This window comes from Dendrobates tinctorius, unplaced genomic scaffold (genome assembly GCF_039654945.1).
Source record: "Dendrobates tinctorius isolate UK_male_01 unplaced genomic scaffold, ASM3965494v1 ptg000011l, whole genome shotgun sequence".
Classification (NCBI taxonomy): Eukaryota; Metazoa; Chordata; class Amphibia; order Anura; family Dendrobatidae; genus Dendrobates; species Dendrobates tinctorius.
In genome coordinates this window covers 119,083,339-119,101,873 of record NW_027361679.1, presented here as the reverse complement: position 1 = coordinate 119,101,873, position 18,535 = coordinate 119,083,339, and the positions used below count along the sequence as shown (strand labels likewise).

At 51.4% G+C, this 18,535-nt stretch overlaps 27 pseudogenes; all 27 read right to left on the bottom strand.

The window, feature by feature from the left end:
• Positions 1-188: 188 nt before the first annotated feature.
• On the bottom strand, positions 189-307 carry LOC141057094 (5S ribosomal RNA; annotated as a pseudogene).
• A 469-nt stretch (positions 308-776) lies between these two features.
• On the bottom strand, positions 777-895 carry LOC141052875 (5S ribosomal RNA; annotated as a pseudogene).
• A 469-nt stretch (positions 896-1,364) lies between these two features.
• On the bottom strand, positions 1,365-1,483 carry LOC141058721 (5S ribosomal RNA; annotated as a pseudogene).
• Positions 1,484-1,756: 273 nt separating this feature from the next.
• LOC141055760 (5S ribosomal RNA) lies at positions 1,757-1,875 on the bottom strand (annotated as a pseudogene).
• Positions 1,876-2,148: 273 nt separating this feature from the next.
• On the bottom strand, positions 2,149-2,267 carry LOC141052869 (5S ribosomal RNA; annotated as a pseudogene).
• A 469-nt stretch (positions 2,268-2,736) lies between these two features.
• LOC141057089 (5S ribosomal RNA) lies at positions 2,737-2,855 on the bottom strand (annotated as a pseudogene).
• Positions 2,856-4,092: 1,237 nt separating this feature from the next.
• Positions 4,093-4,211, bottom strand: LOC141052863 (5S ribosomal RNA; annotated as a pseudogene).
• A 76-nt stretch (positions 4,212-4,287) lies between these two features.
• LOC141058169 (5S ribosomal RNA) lies at positions 4,288-4,406 on the bottom strand (annotated as a pseudogene).
• Positions 4,407-5,643: 1,237 nt separating this feature from the next.
• Positions 5,644-5,762, bottom strand: LOC141052859 (5S ribosomal RNA; annotated as a pseudogene).
• Positions 5,763-6,427: 665 nt separating this feature from the next.
• On the bottom strand, positions 6,428-6,546 carry LOC141052854 (5S ribosomal RNA; annotated as a pseudogene).
• Positions 6,547-6,819: 273 nt separating this feature from the next.
• Positions 6,820-6,938, bottom strand: LOC141057087 (5S ribosomal RNA; annotated as a pseudogene).
• A 273-nt stretch (positions 6,939-7,211) lies between these two features.
• LOC141055756 (5S ribosomal RNA) lies at positions 7,212-7,330 on the bottom strand (annotated as a pseudogene).
• Positions 7,331-8,191: 861 nt separating this feature from the next.
• On the bottom strand, positions 8,192-8,310 carry LOC141056788 (5S ribosomal RNA; annotated as a pseudogene).
• Positions 8,311-9,547: 1,237 nt separating this feature from the next.
• On the bottom strand, positions 9,548-9,666 carry LOC141052848 (5S ribosomal RNA; annotated as a pseudogene).
• Positions 9,667-9,742: 76 nt separating this feature from the next.
• Positions 9,743-9,861, bottom strand: LOC141058103 (5S ribosomal RNA; annotated as a pseudogene).
• A 1,237-nt stretch (positions 9,862-11,098) lies between these two features.
• LOC141052836 (5S ribosomal RNA) lies at positions 11,099-11,217 on the bottom strand (annotated as a pseudogene).
• A 665-nt stretch (positions 11,218-11,882) lies between these two features.
• Positions 11,883-12,001, bottom strand: LOC141052831 (5S ribosomal RNA; annotated as a pseudogene).
• A 273-nt stretch (positions 12,002-12,274) lies between these two features.
• On the bottom strand, positions 12,275-12,393 carry LOC141057082 (5S ribosomal RNA; annotated as a pseudogene).
• A 273-nt stretch (positions 12,394-12,666) lies between these two features.
• Positions 12,667-12,785, bottom strand: LOC141055750 (5S ribosomal RNA; annotated as a pseudogene).
• Positions 12,786-13,254: 469 nt separating this feature from the next.
• On the bottom strand, positions 13,255-13,373 carry LOC141057076 (5S ribosomal RNA; annotated as a pseudogene).
• Positions 13,374-14,610: 1,237 nt separating this feature from the next.
• LOC141052826 (5S ribosomal RNA) lies at positions 14,611-14,729 on the bottom strand (annotated as a pseudogene).
• Positions 14,730-14,805: 76 nt separating this feature from the next.
• LOC141058047 (5S ribosomal RNA) lies at positions 14,806-14,924 on the bottom strand (annotated as a pseudogene).
• A 1,237-nt stretch (positions 14,925-16,161) lies between these two features.
• On the bottom strand, positions 16,162-16,280 carry LOC141052820 (5S ribosomal RNA; annotated as a pseudogene).
• Positions 16,281-16,749: 469 nt separating this feature from the next.
• Positions 16,750-16,868, bottom strand: LOC141052811 (5S ribosomal RNA; annotated as a pseudogene).
• A 77-nt stretch (positions 16,869-16,945) lies between these two features.
• Positions 16,946-17,064, bottom strand: LOC141052802 (5S ribosomal RNA; annotated as a pseudogene).
• Positions 17,065-17,337: 273 nt separating this feature from the next.
• LOC141057069 (5S ribosomal RNA) lies at positions 17,338-17,456 on the bottom strand (annotated as a pseudogene).
• Positions 17,457-17,729: 273 nt separating this feature from the next.
• LOC141055744 (5S ribosomal RNA) lies at positions 17,730-17,848 on the bottom strand (annotated as a pseudogene).
• Positions 17,849-18,535: the final 687 nt, after the last annotated feature.

The window sequence follows — 18,535 nt, the reverse complement described above, 5'->3', positions numbered from 1 at the left end:
GGACCAGGGATTCCCAGCCAGTCTCCTATGCCGGTACTGGCCCGGCCTCAAGCTGCTTAGCGGCTGCGATGTGACGAGGGAATGCATATTCAGCTTAGAATGGCCGTTGACGGACGCGTGCCATCTCTGACGTTCTTTTCAAGAAGGATAAACTCGGAAGGGCAAGCTTGGAAAAAAAACGTACAAAATGTCAACAGGACCAGGGATTCCCAGCCAGTCTCCCATGCCGGTACTGGCCCGGCCTCAAGCTGCTTAGTGGCTGCGATCTGACGAGGGCAGGCATATTCAGCTTAGAATGGCCGTTGACAGAAGCGTGCCATCTCTGACGTTTTTTTCAAGAAGGATAAACTCGGAAGGGCAAGCTTGGAAAAAAAACGTACAAAATGTCAACAGGACCAGGGATTCCCAGCCAGTCTCCTATGCCGGTACTGGCCCGGCCTCAAGCTGCTTAGCGGCTGCGATGTGACGAGGGAATGCATATTCAGCTTAGAATGGCCGTTGACGGAAGCGTGCCATCTCTGACGTTCTTTTCAAGAAGGATAAACTCGGAAGGGCAAGCTTGGAAAAAAAATGTACAAAATGTCAACAGGACCAGGGATTCCCAGCCAGTCTCCTATGCCGGTACTGGCCCGGCTTCACGCTGCTTAGCGGCTGCGATGTGACGAGGGAATGCATATTCAGCTTAGAATGGCCGTTGACGGACGCGTGCCATCTCTGACGTTCTTTTCAAGAAGGATAAACTCGGAAGGGCAAGCTTGGAAAAAAAACATACAAAATGTCAACAGGACCAGGGATTCCCAGCCAGTCTCCCATGCCGGTACTGGCCCGGCCTCAAGCTGCTTAGCGGCTGCGATCTGACGAGGGCATGCATATTCAGCTTAGAATGGCCGTTGACGGAAGCGTGCCATCTCTGACGTTCTTTTCAAGAAGGATAAACTCGGAAGGGCAAGCTTGGAAATAAAACGTACAAAATGTCAACAGGACCAGGGATTCCCAGCCAGTCTCCCATGCCGGTACTGGCCCGGCATCAAGCTGCTTAGCGGCTGCGATCTGACGAGGGCATGCATATTCAGCTTAGAATGGCCGTTGACGGAAGCGTGTCATCTCTGACGTTCTTTTCAAGAAGGATAAACTCGGAAGGGCAAGCTTGGAAAAAAAATGTACAAAATGTCAACAGGACCAGGGATTCCCAGCCAGTCTCCTATGCCGGTACTGGCCCGGCCTCAAGCTGCTTAGCGGCTGCAATGTGACGAGGGAATGCATATTCAGCTTAGAATGGCCGTTGACGGACGCGTGCCATCTCTGACGTTCTTTTCAAGAAGGATAAACTCGGAAGGGCAAGCTTGGAAAAAAAACGTACAAAATGTCAACAGGACCAGGGATTCCCAGCCAGTCTCCCATGCCGGTACTGGCCCGGCCTCAAGCTGCTTAGTGGCTGCGATCTGAGGAGGGCAGGCATATTCAGCTTAGAATGGCCGTTGACAGAAGCGTGCCATCTCTGACGTTTTTTTCAAGAAGGATAAACTCGGAAGGGCAAGCTTGGAAAAAAAACGTACAAAATGTCAACAGGACCAGGGATTCCCAGCCAGTCTCCCATGCCGGTACTGGCCCGGCCTCCGGCTGCTTAGCGGCTGCGATCTGATGAGGGCATGCATATTCAGCTTAGAAGGGCCATTGACGGAAGTGTGCCATCTCTGACGTTCTTTTCAAGAAGGATAAACTCGGAAGGGCAAGCTTGGAAATAAAACGTACAAAATGTCAACAGGACCAGGGATTCCCAGCCAGTCTCCCATGCCGGTACTGGCCCGGCCTCAAGCTGCTTAGCAGCTGCGATCTGACGAGGGCATGCATATTCAGCTTAGAATGGCCGTTGACGGAAGTGTGCCATCTCTGACGTTTTTTTCAAGAAGGATAAACTCGGAAGGGCAAGCTTGGAAATAAAACGTACAAAATGTTAACAGGACCAGGGATTCCCAGCCAGTCTCCCATGCCGGTACTGGCCCGGCCTCAGGCTGCTTAGCAGCTGCGATCTGACGAGGGCATGCATATTTAGCTTAGAATGGCCATTGACGGAAGTGTGCAATCTCTGACGTTCTTTTCAAGAAGGATAAACTCGGAAGGGCAAGCTTGGAAATAAAACGTACAAAATGTCAACAGGACCAGGGATTCCCAGCCAGTCTCCCATGCCGGTACTGGCCCGGCCTCAAGCTGCTTAGCGGCTGCGATCTGACGAGGGCATGCATATTCAGCTTAGAATGGCCGTTGACGCAAGCGTGCCATCTCTGACGTTCTTTTCAAGAAGGATAAACTCGGAAGGGCAAGCTTGGAAATAAAACGTACAAAATGTCAACAGGACGAGGGATTCCCAGCCAGCCTCCCATGCTGGTACTGGCCCAGCCTCAAGCTGCTTAGCGGCTGCGATCTGACGAGGGCATGCATATTCATCTTAGAATGGCCGTTGACGGAAGCGTGCCATCTCTGACGTTCTTTTCAAGAAGGATAAACTCGGAAGGGCAAGCTTGGAAAAAAAATGTACAAAATGTCAACAGGACCAGGGATTCCCAGCCAGTCTCCTATGCCGGTACTGGCCCGGCTTCAAGCTGCTTAGCGGCTGCGATGTGACGAGGGAATGCATATTCAGCTTAGCATGGCCGTTGACGGACGCGTGCCATCTCTGACGTTCTTTTCAAGAAGGATAAACTCGGAAGGGCAAGCTTGGAAAAAAAACGTACAAAATGTCAACAGGACCAGGGATTCCCAGCCAGTCTCCCATGCCGGTACTGGCCCGGCCTCAAGCTGCTTAGTGGCTGCGATCTGACGAGGGCAGGCATATTCAGCTTAGAATGGCCGTTGACAGAAGCGTGCCATCTCTGACGTTTTTTTCAAGAAGGATAAACTCGGAAGGGCAAGCTTGGAAAAAAAACGTACAAAATGTCAACAGGACCAGGGATTCCCAGCCAGTCTCCCATGCCGGTACTGGCCCGGCCTCTGGCTGCTTAGCGGCTGCGATCTGATGAGGGCATGCATATTCTGCTTAGAAGGGCCATTGACGGAAGTGTGCCATCTCTGACGTTCTTTTCAAGAAGGATAAACTCGGAAGGGCAAGCTTGGAAATAAAACGTACAAAATGTCAACAGGACCAGGGATTCCCAGCCAGTCTCCCATGCTGGTACTGGCCCGGCCTCAAGCTGCTGCGATCTGACGAGGGCATGCATATTCAGCTTAGAATGGCCGTTGACGGAAGCGTGCCATCTCTGACGTTCTTTTCAAGAAGGATAAACTCGGAAGGGCAAGCTTGGAAAAAAAACGTACAAAATGTCAACAGGACCAGGGATTCCCAGCCAGTCTCCCATGCCGGCACTGGCCCGGCCTCAAGCTGCTTAGCAGCTGCGATCTGACGAGGGCATGCATATTCAGCTTAGAATGGCCGTTGACGGAAGCGTGCCATCTCTGACGTTTTTTTCAAGAAGGATAAACTCGGAAGGGCAAGCTTGGAAAAAAAACGTACAAAATGTCAACAGGACCAGGGATTCCCAGCCAGTCTCCCATGCCGGTAATGGCCCAGCCTCAAGCTGCTTAGCGGCTGCGATCTGACGAGGGCATGCATATTCAGCTTAGAATGGCCGTTGACGGAAGCGTGCCATCTCTGACGTTTTTTTCAAGAAGGATAAACTCGGAAGGGCAAGCTTGGAAATAAAACGTACAAAATGTCAACAGGACCAGGGATTCCCAGCCAGTCTCCCATGCCGGTACTGGCCCGGCCTCAAGCTGCTGCGATCTGACGAGGGCATGCATATTCAGCTTAGAATGGCCGTTGACGGAAGCGTGCCATCTCTGACGTTCTTTTCAAGAAGGATAAACTCGGAAGGGCAAGCTTGGAAAAAAAACATTCAAAATGTCAACAGGACCAGGGATTCCCAGCCAGTCTCCCATGCCGGTACTGGCCCGGCCTCAAGCTGCTTAGCGGCTGCGATCTGACGAGGGAATGCATATTCAGCTTAGAATGGCCGTTGACAGAAGCGTGCCATCTCTGACGTTCTTTTCAAGAAGGATAAACTCGGAAGGGCAAGCTTGGAAATAAAACGTACAAAATGTCAACAGGACCAGGGATTCCCAGCCAGTCTCCCATGCCGGTACTGGCCCGGCCTCAAGCTGCTTAGCGGCTGCGATCTGACGAGGGCATGCATATTCAGCTTAGAATGGCCGTTGACGGAAGCGTGCCATCTCTGACGTTTTTTTCAAGAAGAATAAACTCGGAAGGGCAAGCTTGGAAAAAAACGTACAAAATGTCAACAGGACCAGGGATTCCCAGCCAGTCTCCCATGCCAGTACTGCCCCGGCCTCAAGCTGCTTAGCGGCTGCGATCTGACGAGGGCAGGCATATTCAGCTTAGAATGGCCGTTGACGGAAGCGTGCCATCTCTGACGTTTTTTTCAAGAAGGATAAACTCGGTAGGGCAAGCTTGGAAAAAAAACGTACAAAATGTCAACAGGACCAGGGATTCCCAGCCAGTCTTCCATGCCGGTACTGGCCCGGCCTCAGGCTGCTTAGCAGCTGCGATCTGACGAGGGCATGCATATTTAGCTTAGAATGGCCATTGACGGAAGTGTGCAATCTCTGACGTTCTTTTCAAGAAGGATAAACTCGGAAGGGCAAGCTTGGAAATAAAACGTACAAAATGTCAACAGGACCAGGGATTCCCAGCCAGTCTCCCATGCCGGTACTGGCCCGGCCTCAAGCTGCTGCGATCTGACAAGGGCATGCATATTCAGCTTAGAATGGCCATTGACGGAAGTGTGCCATCTCTGACGTTCTTTTCAAGAAGGATAAACTCGGAAGGGCAAGCTTGGAAAAAAAACGTACAAAATGTCAACACGACCAGGGATTCCCAGCCAGTCTCCCATGCCAGTACTGGCCCAGCCTCAAGCTGCTTAGCGGCTGCAATCTGACAAGGGCATGCATATTCAGCTTAGAATGGCCATTGACGGAAGTGTGCCATCTCTGACGTTCTTTTCAAGAAGGATAAACTCGGAAGGGCAAGCTTGGAAATAAAACGTACAAAATGTCAACAGGACCAGGGATTCCCAGCCAGTCTCCCATGCCGGTACTGGCCCGGCCTCAAGCTGCTAAGCGGCTGCAATCTGACGAGGGCATGCATATTCAGCTTAGAATGGCCGTTGACAGAAGCGTGCCATCTCTGACGTTTTTTTCAAGAAGGATAAACTCGGAAGGGCAAGCTTGGAAATAAAACATACAAAATGTTAACAGGACCAGGGATTCCCAGCCAGTCTCCCATGCCGGTACTGGCCCGGCCTCAAGCTGCTTAGCAGCTGCAATCTGACAAGGGCATGCATATTCAGCTTAGAATGGCCGTTGACAGGAGCGTGCCATCTCTGACGTTCTTTTCAAGAAGGATAAACTCGGAAGGGCAAGCTTGGAAATAAAACGTACAAAATGTCAACAGGACCAGGGATTCCCAGCCAGTCTCCCATGCCGGTACTGGCCCGGCCTCAAGCTGCTGCGATGTGACGAGGGCATGCATATTCAGCTTAGAATGGCCGTTGACGGAAGCGTGCCATCTCTGACGTTCTTTTCAAGAAGGATAAACTCGGAAGGGCAAGCTTGGAAAAAAAACGTACAAAATGTCAACAGGACCAGGGATTCCCAGCCAGTCTCCCATGCCGGTACTGGCCCGGCCTCAAGCTGCTTAGCGGCTGCGATCTGACGAGGGCATGCATATTCAGCTTAGAATGGCCGTTGACGGAAGCGTGCTATCTCTGACGTTCTTTTCAAGAAGGATAAACTCGGAAGGGCAAGCTTGGAAATAAAACGTACAAAATGTCAACAGGACCAGGGATTCCCAGCCAGTCTCCCATGCTGGTACTGGCCCGGCCTCAAGCTGCTTAGCGGCTGCGATCTGACGAGGGCATGCATATTCATCTTAGAATGGCCGTTGACGGAAGCGTGCCATCTCTGACGTTCTTTTCAAGAAGGATAAACTCGGAAGGGCAAGCTTGGAAAAAAAATGTACAAAATGTCAACAGGACCAGGGATTCCCAGCCAGTCTCCTATGCCGGTACTGGCCCGGCTTCAAGCTGCTTAGCGGCTGCGATGTGACGAGGGAATGCATATTCAGCTTAGAATGGCCGTTGACGGACGCGTGCCATCTCTGACGTTCTTTTCAAGAAGGATAAACTCGGAAGGGCAAGCTTGGAAAAAAAACATACAAAATGTCAACAGGACCAGGGATTCCCAGCCAGTCTCCCATGCCGGTATTGGCCCGGCCTCAAGCTGCTTAGCGGCTGCGATCTGACGAGGGCATGCATATTCAGCTTAGAATGGCCGTTGACGGAAGCGTGCCATCTCTGACGTTCTTTTCAAGAAGGATAAACTCGGAAGGGCAAGCTTGGAAATAAAACGTACAAAATGTCAACAGGACCAGGGATTCCCAGCCAGTCTCCCATGCCGGTACTGGCCCGGCCTCAAGCTGCTTAGCGGCTGCGATCTGACGAGGGCATGCATATTCAGCTTAGAATGGCCGTTGACGGAAGCATGTCATCTCTGACGTTCTTTTCAAGAAGGATAAACTCGGAAGGGCAAGCTTGGAAAAAAAATGTACAAAATGTCAACAGGACCAGGGATTCCCAGCCAGTCTCCTATGCCGGTACTGGCCCGGCCTCAAGCTGCTTAGCGGCTGCGATGTGACGAGGGAATGCATATTCAGCTTAGAATGGCCGTTGACGGACGCGTGCCATCTCTGACGTTCTTTTCAAGAAGGATAAACTCGGAAGGGCAAGCTTGGAAAAAAAACGTACAAAATGTCAACAGGACCAGGGATTCCCAGCCAGTCTCCCATGCCGGTACTGGCCCGGCCTCAAGCTGCTTAGTGGCTGCGATCTGACGAGGGCAGGCATATTCAGCTTAGAATGGCCGTTGACAGAAGCGTGCCATCTCTGACGTTTTTTTCAAGAAGGATAAACTCGGAAGGGCAAGCTTGGAAAAAAAACGTACAAAATGTCAACAGGACCAGGGATTCCCAGCCAGTCTCCCATGCCGGTACTGGCCCGGCCTCCGGCTGCTTAGCGGCTGCGATCTGATGAGGGCATGCATATTCAGCTTAGAAGGGCCATTGACGGAAGTGTGCCATCTCTGACGTTCTTTTCAAGAAGGATAAACTCGGAAGGGCAAGCTTGGAAATAAAACGTACAAAATGTCAACAGGACCAGGGATTCCCAGCCAGTCTCCCATGCCGGTACTGGCCCGGCCTCAAGCTGCTTAGCAGCTGCGATCTGACGAGGGCATGCATATTCAGCTTAGAATGGCCGTTGACGGAAGTGTGCCATCTCTGACGTTTTTTTCAAGAAGGATAAACTCGGAAGGGCAAGCTTGGAAATAAAACGTACAAAATGTTAACAGGACCAGGGATTCCCAGCCAGTCTCCCATGCCGGTACTGGCCCGGCCTCAGGCTGCTTAGCAGCTGCGATCTGACGAGGGCATGCATATTTAGCTTAGAATGGCCATTGACGGAAGTGTGCAATCTCTGACGTTCTTTTCAAGAAGGATAAACTCGGAAGGGCAAGCTTGGAAATAAAACGTACAAAATGTCAACAGGACCAGGGATTCCCAGCCAGTCTCCCATGCCGGTACTGGCCCGGCCTCAAGCTGCTTAGCGGCTGCGATCTGACGAGGGCATGCATATTCAGCTTAGAATGGCCACTGACGGAAGCGTGCCATCTCTGACGTTCTTTTCAAGAAGGATAAACTCGGAAGGGCAAGCTTGGAAATAAAACGTACAAAATGTCAACAGGACCAGGGATTCCCAGCCAGTCTCCCATGCTGGTACTGGCCCAGCCTCAAGCTGCTTAGCGGCTGCGATCTGACGAGGGCATGCATATTCATCTTAGAATGGCCGTTGACGGAAGCGTGCCATCTCTGACGTTCTTTTCAAGAAGGATAAACTCGGAAGGGCAAGCTTGGAAAAAAAATGTACAAAATGTCAACAGGACCAGGGATTCCCAGCCAGTCTCCTATGCCGGTACTGGCCCGGCTTCAAGCTGCTTAGCGGCTGCGATGTGACGAGGGAATGCATATTCAGCTTAGAATGGCCGTTGACGGACGCGTGCCATCTCTGACGTTCTTTTCAAGAAGGATAAACTCGGAAGGGCAAGCTTGGAAAAAAAACGTACAAAATGTCAACAGGACCAGGGATTCCCAGCCAGTCTCCCATGCCGGTACTGGCAAGGCCTCAAGCTGCTTAGTGGCTGCGATCTGACGAGGGCAGGCATATTCAGCTTAGAATGGCCGTTGACAGAAGCGAGCCATCTCTGACGTTTTTTTCAAGAAGGATAAACTCGGAAGGGCAAGCTTGGAAAAAAAACGTACAAAATGTCAACAGGACCAGGGATTCCCAGCCAGTCTCCCATGCCGGTACTGGCCCGGCCTCTGGCTGCTTAGCGGCTGCGATCTGATGAGGGCATGCATATTCAGCTTAGAAGGGCCATTGACGGAAGTGTGCCATCTCTGACGTTCTTTTCAAGAAGGATAAACTCGGAAGGGCAAGCTTGGAAATAAAACGTACAAAATGTCAACAGGACCAGGGATTCCCAGCCAGTCTCCCATGCTGGTACTGGCCCGGCCTCAAGCTGCTGCGATCTGACGAGGGCATGCATATTCAGCTTAGAATGGCCGTTGACGGAAGCGTGCCATCTCTGACGTTCTTTTCAAGAAGGATAAACTCGGAAGGGCAAGCTTGGAAAAAAAACGTACAAAATGTCAACAGGACCAGGGATTCCCAGCCAGTCTCCCATGCCGGCACTGGCCCGGCCTCAAGCTGCTTAGCAGCTGCGATCTGACGAGGGCATGCATATTCAGCTTAGAATGGCCGTTGACGGAAGCGTGCCATCTCTGACGTTTTTTTCAAGAAGGATAAACTCGGAAGGGCAAGCTTGGAAAAAAAACGTACAAAATGTCAACAGGACCAGGGATTCCCAGCCAGTCTCCCATGCCGGTACTGGCCCAGCCTCAAGCTGCTTAGCGGCTGTGATCTGACGAGGGCATGCATATTCAGCTTAGAATGGCCGTTGACGGAAGCGTGCCATCTCTGATGTTTTTTTCAAGAAGGATAAACTCGGAAGGGCAAGCTTGGAAATAAAACGTACAAAATGTCAACAGGACCAGGGATTCCCAGCCAGTCTCCCATGCCGGTACTGGCCCGGCCTCAAGCTGCTGCGATCTGACGAGGGCATGCATATTCAGCTTAGAATGGCCGTTGACGGAAGCGTGCCATCTCTGACGTTCTTTTCAAGAAGGATAAACTCGGAAGGGCAAGCTTGGAAAAAAAACATTCAAAATGTCAACAGGACCAGGGATTCCCAGCCAGTCTCCCATGCCGGTACTGTCCCGGCCTCAAGCTGCTTAGCGGCTGCGATCTGACGAGGGAATGCATATTCAGCTTAGAATGGCCGTTGACAGAAGCGTGCCATCTCTGACGTTCTTTTCAAGAAGGATAAACTCGGAAGGGCAAGCTTGGAAATAAAACGTACAAAATGTCAACAGGACCAGGGATTCCCAGCCAGTCTCCCATGCCGGTACTGGCCCGGCCTCAAGCTGCTTAGCGGCTGCGATCTGACGAGGGCATGCATATTCAGCTTAGAATGGCCGTTGACGGAAGCGTGCCATCTCTGACGTTTTTTTCAAGAAGAATAAACTCGGAAGGGCAAGCTTGGAAAAAAACGTACAAAATGTCAACAGGACCAGGGATTCCCAGCCAGTCTCCCATGCCAGTACTGCCCCGGCCTCAAGCTGCTTAGCGGCTGCGATCTGACGAGGGCAGGCATATTCAGCTTAGAATGGCCGTTGACGGAAGCGTGCCATCTCTGACGTTTTTTTCAAGAAGGATAAACTCGGTAGGGCAAGCTTGGAAAAAAAACGTACAAAATGTCAACAGGACCAGGGATTCCCAGCCAGTCTTCCATGCCGGTACTGGCCCGGTCTCAGGCTGCTTAGCAGCTGCGATCTGACGAGGGCATGCATATTTAGCTTAGAATGGCCATTGACGGAAGTGTGCAATCTCTGACGTTCTTTTCAAGAAGGATAAACTCGGAAGGGCAAGCTTGGAAATAAAACGTACAAAATGTCAACAGGACCAGGGATTCCCAGCCAGTCTCCCATGCCGGTACTGGCCCGGCCTCAAGCTGCTGCGATCTGACAAGGGCATGCATATTCAGCTTAGAATGGCCATTGACGGAAGTGTGCCATCTCTGACGTTCTTTTCAAGAAGGATAAACTCGGAAGGGCAAGCTTGGAAAAAAAACGTACAAAATGTCAACACGACCAGGGATTCCCAGCCAGTCTCCCATGCCAGTACTGGCCCAGCCTCAAGCTGCTTAGCGGCTGCAATCTGACAAGGGCATGCATATTCAGCTTAGAATGGCCATTGACGGAAGTGTGCCATCTCTGACGTTCTTTTCAAGAAGGATAAACTCGGAAGGGCAAGCTTGGAAATAAAACGTACAAAATGTCAACAGGACCAGGGATTCCCAGCCAGTCTCCCATGCCGGTACTGGCCCGGCCTCAAGCTGCTTAGCGGCTGCAATCTGACGAGGGCATGCATATTCAGCTTAGAATGGCCGTTGACAGAAGCGTGCCATCTCTGACGTTTTTTTCAAGAAGGATAAACTCGGAAGGGCAAGCTTGGAAATAAAACATACAAAATGTTAACAGGACCAGGGATTCCCAGCCAGTCTCCCATGCCGGTACTGGCCCGGCCTCAAGCTGCTTAGCAGCTGCAATCTGACAAGGGCATGCATATTCAGCTTAGAATGGCCGTTGACAGGAGCGTGCCCTCTCTGACGTTCTTTTCAAGAAGGATAAACTCGGAAGGGCAAGCTTGGAAATAAAACGTACAAAATGTCAACAGGACCAGGGATTCCCAGCCAGTCTCCCATGCCGGTACTGGCCCGGCCTCAAGCTGCTGCGATGTGACGAGGGCATGCATATTCAGCTTAGAATGGCCGTTGACGGAAGCGTGCCATCTCTGACGTTCTTTTCAAGAAGGATAAACTCGGAAGGGCAAGCTTGGAAAAAAAACGTACAAAATGTCAACAGGACCAGGGATTCCCAGCCAGTCTCCCATGCCGGTACTGGCCCGGCCTCAAGCTGCTTAGCGGCTGCGATCTGACGAGGGCATGCATATTCAGCTTAGAATGGCCGTTGACGGAAGCGTGCCATCTCTGACGTTCTTTTCAAGAAGGATAAACTCGGAAGGGCAAGCTTGGAAATAAAACGTACAAAATGTCAACAGGACCAGGGATTCCCAGCCAGTCTCCCATGCTGGTACTGGCCCGGCCTCAAGCTGCTTAGCGGCTGCGATCTGACGAGGGCATGCATATTCATCTTAGAATGGCCGTTGACGGAAGCGTGCCATCTCTGACGTTCTTTTCAAGAAGGATAAACTCGGAAGGGCAAGCTTGGAAAAAAAATGTACAAAATGTCAACAGGACCAGGGATTCCCAGCCAGTCTCCTATGCCGGTACTGGCCCGGCTTCAAGCTGCTTAGCGGCTGCGATGTGACGAGGGAATGCATATTCAGCTTAGAATGGCCGTTGACGGACGCGTGCCATCTCTGACGTTCTTTTCAAGAAGGATAAACTCGGAAGGGCAAGCTTGGAAAAAAAACATACAAAATGTCAACAGGACCAGGGATTCCCAGCCAGTCTCCCATGCCGGTACTGGCCCGGCCTCAAGCTGCTTAGCGGCTGCGATCTGACGAGGGAATGCATATTCAGCTTAGAATGGCCGTTGACGGAAGCGTGCCATCTCTGACGTTCTTTTCAAGAAGGATAAACTCGGAAGGGCAAGCATGGAAATAAAACGTACAAAATGTCAACAGGACCAGGGATTCCCAGCCAGTCTCCCATGCCGGTACTGGCCCGGCCTCAAGCTGCTTAGCGGCTGCGATCTGACGAGGGCATGCATATTCAGCTTAGAATGGCCGTTGACGGAAGTGTGTCATCTCTGACGTTCTTTTCAAGAAGGATAAACTCGGAAGGGCAAGCTTGGAAAAAAAATGTACAAAATGTCAACAGGACCAGGGATTCCCAGCCAGTCTCCTATGCCGGTACTGGGCCGGCCTCAAGCTGCTTAGCGGCTGCGATGTGACGAGGGAATGCATATTCAGCTTAGAATGGCCGTTGACGGACGCGTGCCATCTCTGACGTTCTTTTCAAGAAGGATAAACTCGGAAGGGCAAGCTTGGAAAAAAAACGTACAAAATGTCAACAGGACCAGGGATTCCCAGCCAGTCTCCCATGCCGGTACTGGCCCGGCCTCAAGCTGCTTAGTGGCTGCGATCTGACGAGGGCAGGCATATTCAGCTTAGAATGGCCGTTGACAGAAGCGTGCCATCTCTGACGTTTTTTTCAAGAAGGATAAACTCGGAAGGGCAAGCTTGGAAAAAAAACGTACAAAATGTCAACAGGACCAGGGATTCCCAGCCAGTCTCCCATGCCGGTACTGGCCCGGCCTCCGGCTGCTTAGCGGCTGCGATCTGATGAGGGCATGCATATTCAGCTTAGAAGGGCCATTGACGGAAGTGTGCCATCTCTGACGTTCTTTTCAAGAAGGATAAACTCGGAAGGGCAAGCTTGGAAATAAAACGTACAAAATGTCAACAGGACCAGGGATTCCCAGCCAGTCTCCCATGCCGGTACTGGCCCGGCCTCAAGCTGCTTAGCAGCTGCGATCTGACGAGGGCATGCATATTCAGCTTAGAATGGCCGTTGACGGAAGTGTGCCATCTCTGACGTTTTTTTCAAGAAGGATAAACTCGGAAGGGCAAGCTTGGAAATAAAACGTACAAAATGTTAACAGGACCAGGGATTCCCAGCCAGTCTCCCATGCCGGTACTGGCCCAGCCTCAAGCTGCTTAGCGGCTGCGATCTGACGAGGGCATGCATATTCATCTTAGAATGGCCGTTGACGGAAGCGTGCCATCTCTGACGTTCTTTTCAAGAAGGATAAACTCGGAAGGGCAAGCTTGGAAAAAAAATGTACAAAATGTCAACAGGACCAGGGATTCCCAGCCAGTCTCCTATGCCGGTACTGGCCCGGCTTCAAGCTGCTTAGCGGCTGCGATGTGACGAGGGAATGCATATTCAGCTTAGAATGGCCGTTGACGGACGCGTGCCATCTCTGACGTTCTTTTCAAGAAGGATAAACTCGGAAGGGCAAGCTTGGAAAAAAAACGTACAAAATGTCAACAGGACCAGGGATTCCCAGCCAGTCTCCCATGCCGGTACTGGCCCGGCCTCAAGCTGCTTAGTGGCTGCGATCTGACGAGGGCAGGCATATTCAGCTTAGAATGGCCGTTGACAGAAGCGAGCCATCTCTGACGTTTTTTTCAAGAAGGATAAACTCGGAAGGGCAAGCTTGGAAAAAAAACGTACAAAATGTCAACAGGACCAGGGATTCCCAGCCAGTCTCCCATGCCGGTACTGGCCCGGCCTCTGGCTGCTTAGCGGCTGCGATCTGATGAGGGCATGCATATTCAGCTTAGAAGGGCCATTGACGGAAGTGTGCCATCTCTGACGTTCTTTTCAAGAAGGATAAACTCGGAAGGGCAAGCTTGGAAATAAAACGTACAAAATGTCAACAGGACCAGGGATTCCCAGCCAGTCTCCCATGCTGGTACTGGCCCGGCCTCAAGCTGCTGCGATCTGACGAGGGCATGCATATTCAGCTTAGAATGGCCGTTGACGGAAGCGTGCCATCTCTGACGTTCTTTTCAAGAAGGATAAACTCGGAAGGGCAAGCTTGGAAAAAAAACGTACAAAATGTCAACAGGACCAGGGATTCCCAGCCAGTCTCCCATGCCGGCACTGGCCCGGCCTCAAGCTGCTTAGCAGCTGCGATCTGACGAGGGCATGCATATTCAGCTTAGAATGGCCGTTGACGGAAGCGTGCCATCTCTGACGTTTTTTTCAAGAAGGATAAACTCGGAAGGGCAAGCTTGGAAAAAAAACGTACAAAATGTCAACAGGACCAGGGATTCCCAGCCAGTCTCCCATGCCGGTACTGGCCCAGCCTCAAGCTGCTTAGCGGCTGCGATCTGACGAGGGCATGCATATTCAGCTTAGAATGGCCGTTGACGGAAGCGTGCCATCTCTGATGTTTTTTTCAAGAAGGATAAACTCGGAAGGGCAAGCTTGGAAATAAAACGTACAAAATGTCAACAGGACCAGGGATTCCCAGCCAGTCTCCCATGCCGGTACTGGCCCGGCCTCAAGCTGCTGCGATCTGACGAGGGCATGCATATTCAGCTTAGAATGGCCGTTGACGGAAGCGTGCCATCTCTGACGTTCTTTTCAAGAAGGATAAACTCGGAAGGGCAAGCTTGGAAAAAAAACATTCAAAATGTCAACAGGACCAGGGATTCCCAGCCAGTCTCCCATGCCGGTACTGTCCCGGCCTCAAGCTGCTTAGCGGCTGCGATCTGACGAGGGAATGCATATTCAGCTTAGAATGGCCGTTGACAGAAGCGTGCCATCTCTGACGTTCTTTTCAAGAAGGATAAACTCGGAAGGGCAAGCTTGGAAATAAAACGTACAAAATGTCAACAGGACCAGGGATTCCCAGCCAGTCTCCCATGCCGGTACTGGCCCGGCCTCAAGCTGCTTAGCGGCTGCGATCTGACGAGGGCATGCATATTCAGCTTAGAATGGCCGTTGACGGAAGCGTGCCATCTCTGACGTTTTTTTCAAGAAGAATAAACTCGGAAGGGCAAGCTTGGAAAAAAACATACAAAATGTCAACAGGACCAGGGATTCCCAGCCAGTCTCCCATGCCAGTACTGCCCCGGCCTCAAGCTGCTTAGCGGCTGCGATCTGACGAGGGCAGGCATATTCAGCTTAGAATGGCCGTTGACGGAAGCGTGCCATCTCTGACGTTTTTTTCAAGAAGGATAAACTCGGTAGGGCAAGCTTGGAAAAAAAACGTACAAAATGTCAACAGGACCAGGGATTCCCAGCCAGTCTTCCATGCCGGTACTGGCCCGGTCTCAGGCTGCTTAGCAGCTGCGATCTGACGAGGGCATGCATATTTAGCTTAGAATGGCCATTGACGGAAGTGTGCAATCTCTGACGTTCTTTTCAAGAAGGATAAACTCGGAAGGGCAAGCTTGGAAATAAAACGTACAAAATGTCAACAGGACCAGGGATTCCCAGCCAGTCTCCCATGCCGGTACTGGCCCGGCCTCAAGCTGCTGCGATCTGACAAGGGCATGCATATTCAGCTTAGAATGGCCATTGACGGAAGTGTGCCATCTCTGACGTTCTTTTCAAGAAGGATAAACTCGGAAGGGCAAGCTTGGAAAAAAAACGTACAAAATGTCAACACGACCAGGGATTCCCAGCCAGTCTCCCATGCCAGTACTGGCCCAGCCTCAAGCTGCTTAGCGGCTGCAATCTGACAAGGGCATGCATATTCAGCTTAGAATGGCCATTGACGGAAGTGTGCCATCTCTGACGTTCTTTTCAAGAAGGATAAACTCGGAAGGGCAAGCTTGGAAATAAAACGTACAAAATGTCAACAGGACCAGGGATTCCCAGCCAGTCTCCCATGCCGGTACTGGCCCGGCCTCAAGCTGCTTAGCGGCTGCAATCTGACGAGGGCATGCATATTCAGCTTAGAATGGCCGTTGACAGAAGCGTGCCATCTCTGACGTTTTTTTCAAGAAGGATAAACTCGGAAGGGCAAGCTTGGAAATAAAACATACAAAATGTTAACAGGACCAGGGATTCCCAGCCAGTCTCCCATGCCGGTACTGGCCCGGCCTCAAGCTGCTTAGCAGCTGCAATCTGACAAGGGCATGCATATTCAGCTTAGAATGGCCGTTGACAGGAGCGTGCCCTCTCTGACGTTCTTTTCAAGAAGGATAAACTCGGAAGGGCAAGCTTGGAAATAAAACGTACAAAATGTCAACAGGACCAGGGATTCCCAGCCAGTCTCCCATGCCGGTACTGGCCCGGCCTCAAGCTGCTGCGATGTGACGAGGGCATGCATATTCAGCTTAGAATGGCCGTTGACGGAAGCGTGCCATCTCTGACGTTCTTTTCAAGAAGGATAAACTCGGAAGGGCAAGCTTGGAAAAAAAACGTACAAAATGTCAACAGGACCAGGGATTCCCAGCCAGTCTCCCATGCCGGTACTGGCCCGGCCTCAAGCTGCTTAGCGGCTGCGATCTGACGAGGGCATGCATATTCAGCTTAGAATGGCCGTTGACGGAAGCGTGCCATCTCTGACGTTCTTTTCAAGAAGGATAAACTCGGAAGGGCAAGCTTGGAAATAAAACGTACAAAATGTCAACAGGACCAGGGATTCCCAGCCAGTCTCCCATGCTGGTACTGGCCCGGCCTCAAGCTGCTTAGCGGCTGCGATCTGACGAGGGCATGCATATTCATCTTAGAATGGCCGTTGACGGAAGCGTGCCATCTCTGACGTTCTTTTCAAGAAGGATAAACTCGGAAGGGCAAGCTTGGAAAAAAAATGTACAAAATGTCAACAGGACCAGAGATTCCCAGCCAGTCTCCTATGCCGGTACTGGCCCGGCTTCAAGCTGCTTAGCGGCTGCGATGTGACGAGGGAATGCATATTCAGCTTAGAATGGCCGTTGACGGACGCGTGCCATCTCTGACGTTCTTTTCAAGAAGGATAAACTCGGAAGGGCAAGCTTGGAAAAAAAACATACAAAATGTCAACAGGACCAGGGATTCCCAGCCAGTCTCCCATGCCGGTACTGGCCCGGCCTCAAGCTGCTTAGCGGCTGCGATCTGACGAGGGCATGCATATTCAGCTTAGAATGGCCGTTGACGGAAGCGTGCCATCTCTGACGTTCTTTTCAAGAAGGATAAACTCGGAAGGGCAAGCATGGAAATAAAACGTACAAAATGTCAACAGGACCAGGGATTCCCAGCCAGTCTCCCATGCCGGTACTGGCCCGGCCTCAAGCTGCTTAGCGGCTGCGATCTGACGAGGGCATGCATATTCAGCTTAGAATGGCCGTTGACGGAAGCGTGTCATCTCTGACGTTCTTTTCAAGAAGGATAAACTCGGAAGGGCAAGCTTGGAAAAAAAATGTACAAAATGTCAACAGGACCAGGGATTCCCAGCCAGTCTCCTATGCCGGTACTGGCCCGGCCTCAAGCTGCTTAGCGGCTGCGATGTGACGAGGGAATGCATATTCAGCTTAGAATGGCCGTTGACGGACGCGTGCCATCTCTGACGTTCTTTTCAAGAAGGATAAACTCGGAAGGGCAAGCTTGGAAAAAAAACGTACAAAATGTCAACAGGACCAGGGATTCCCAGCCAGTCTCCCATGCCGGTACTGGCCCGGCCTCAAGCTGCTTAGTGGCTGCGATCTGACGAGGGCAGGCATATTCAGCTTAGAATGGCCGTTGACAGAAGCGTGCCATCTCTGACGTTTTTTTCAAGAAGGATAAACTCGGAAGGGCAAGCTTGGAAAAAAAACGTACAAAATGTCAACAGGACCAGGGATTCCCAGCCAGTCTCCCATGCCGGTACTGGCCCGGCCTCCGGCTGCTTAGCGGCTGCGATCTGATGAGGGCATGCATATTCAGCTTAGAAGGGCCATTGACGGAAGTGTGCCATCTCTGACGTTCTTTTCAAGAAGGATAAACTCGGAAGGGCAAGCTTGGAAATAAAACGTACAAAATGTCAACAGGACCAGGGATTCCCAGCCAGTCTCCCATGCCGGTACTGGCCCGGCCTCAAGCTGCTTAGCAGCTGCGATCTGACGAGGGCATGCATATTCAGCTTAGAATGGCCGTTGACGGAAGTGTGCCATCTCTGACGTTTTTTTCAAGAAGGATAAACTCGGAAGGGCAAGCTTGGAAATAAAACGTACAAAATGTTAACAGGACCAGGGATTCCCAGCCAGTCTCCCATGCCGGTACTGGCCCGGCCTCAGGCTGCTTAGCAGCTGCGATCTGACGAGGGCATGCATATTTAGCTTAGAATGGCCATTGACGGAAGTGTGCAATCTCTGACGTTCTTTTCAAGAAGGATAAACTCGGAAGGGCAAGCTTGGAAATAAAACGTACAAAATGTCAACAGGACCAGGGATTCCCAGCCAGTCTCCCATGCCGGTACTGGCCCGGCCTCAAGCTGCTTAGCGGCTGCGATCTGACGAGGGAATGCATATTCAGCTTAGAATGGCCGCTGACGGAAGCATGCCATCTCTGACGTTCTTTTCAAGAAGGATAAACTCGGAAGGGCAAGCTTGGAAATAAAACGTACAAAATGTCAACAGGACCAGGGATTCCCAGCCAGTCTCCCATGCTGGTACTGGCCCAGCCTCAAGCTGCTTAGCGGCTGCGATCTGACGAGGGCATGCATATTCATCTTAGAATGGCCGTTGACGGAAGCGTGCCATCTCTGACGTTCTTTTCAAGAAGGATAAACTCGGAAGGGCAAGCTTGGAAAAAAAATGTACAAAATGTCAACAGGACCAGGGATTCC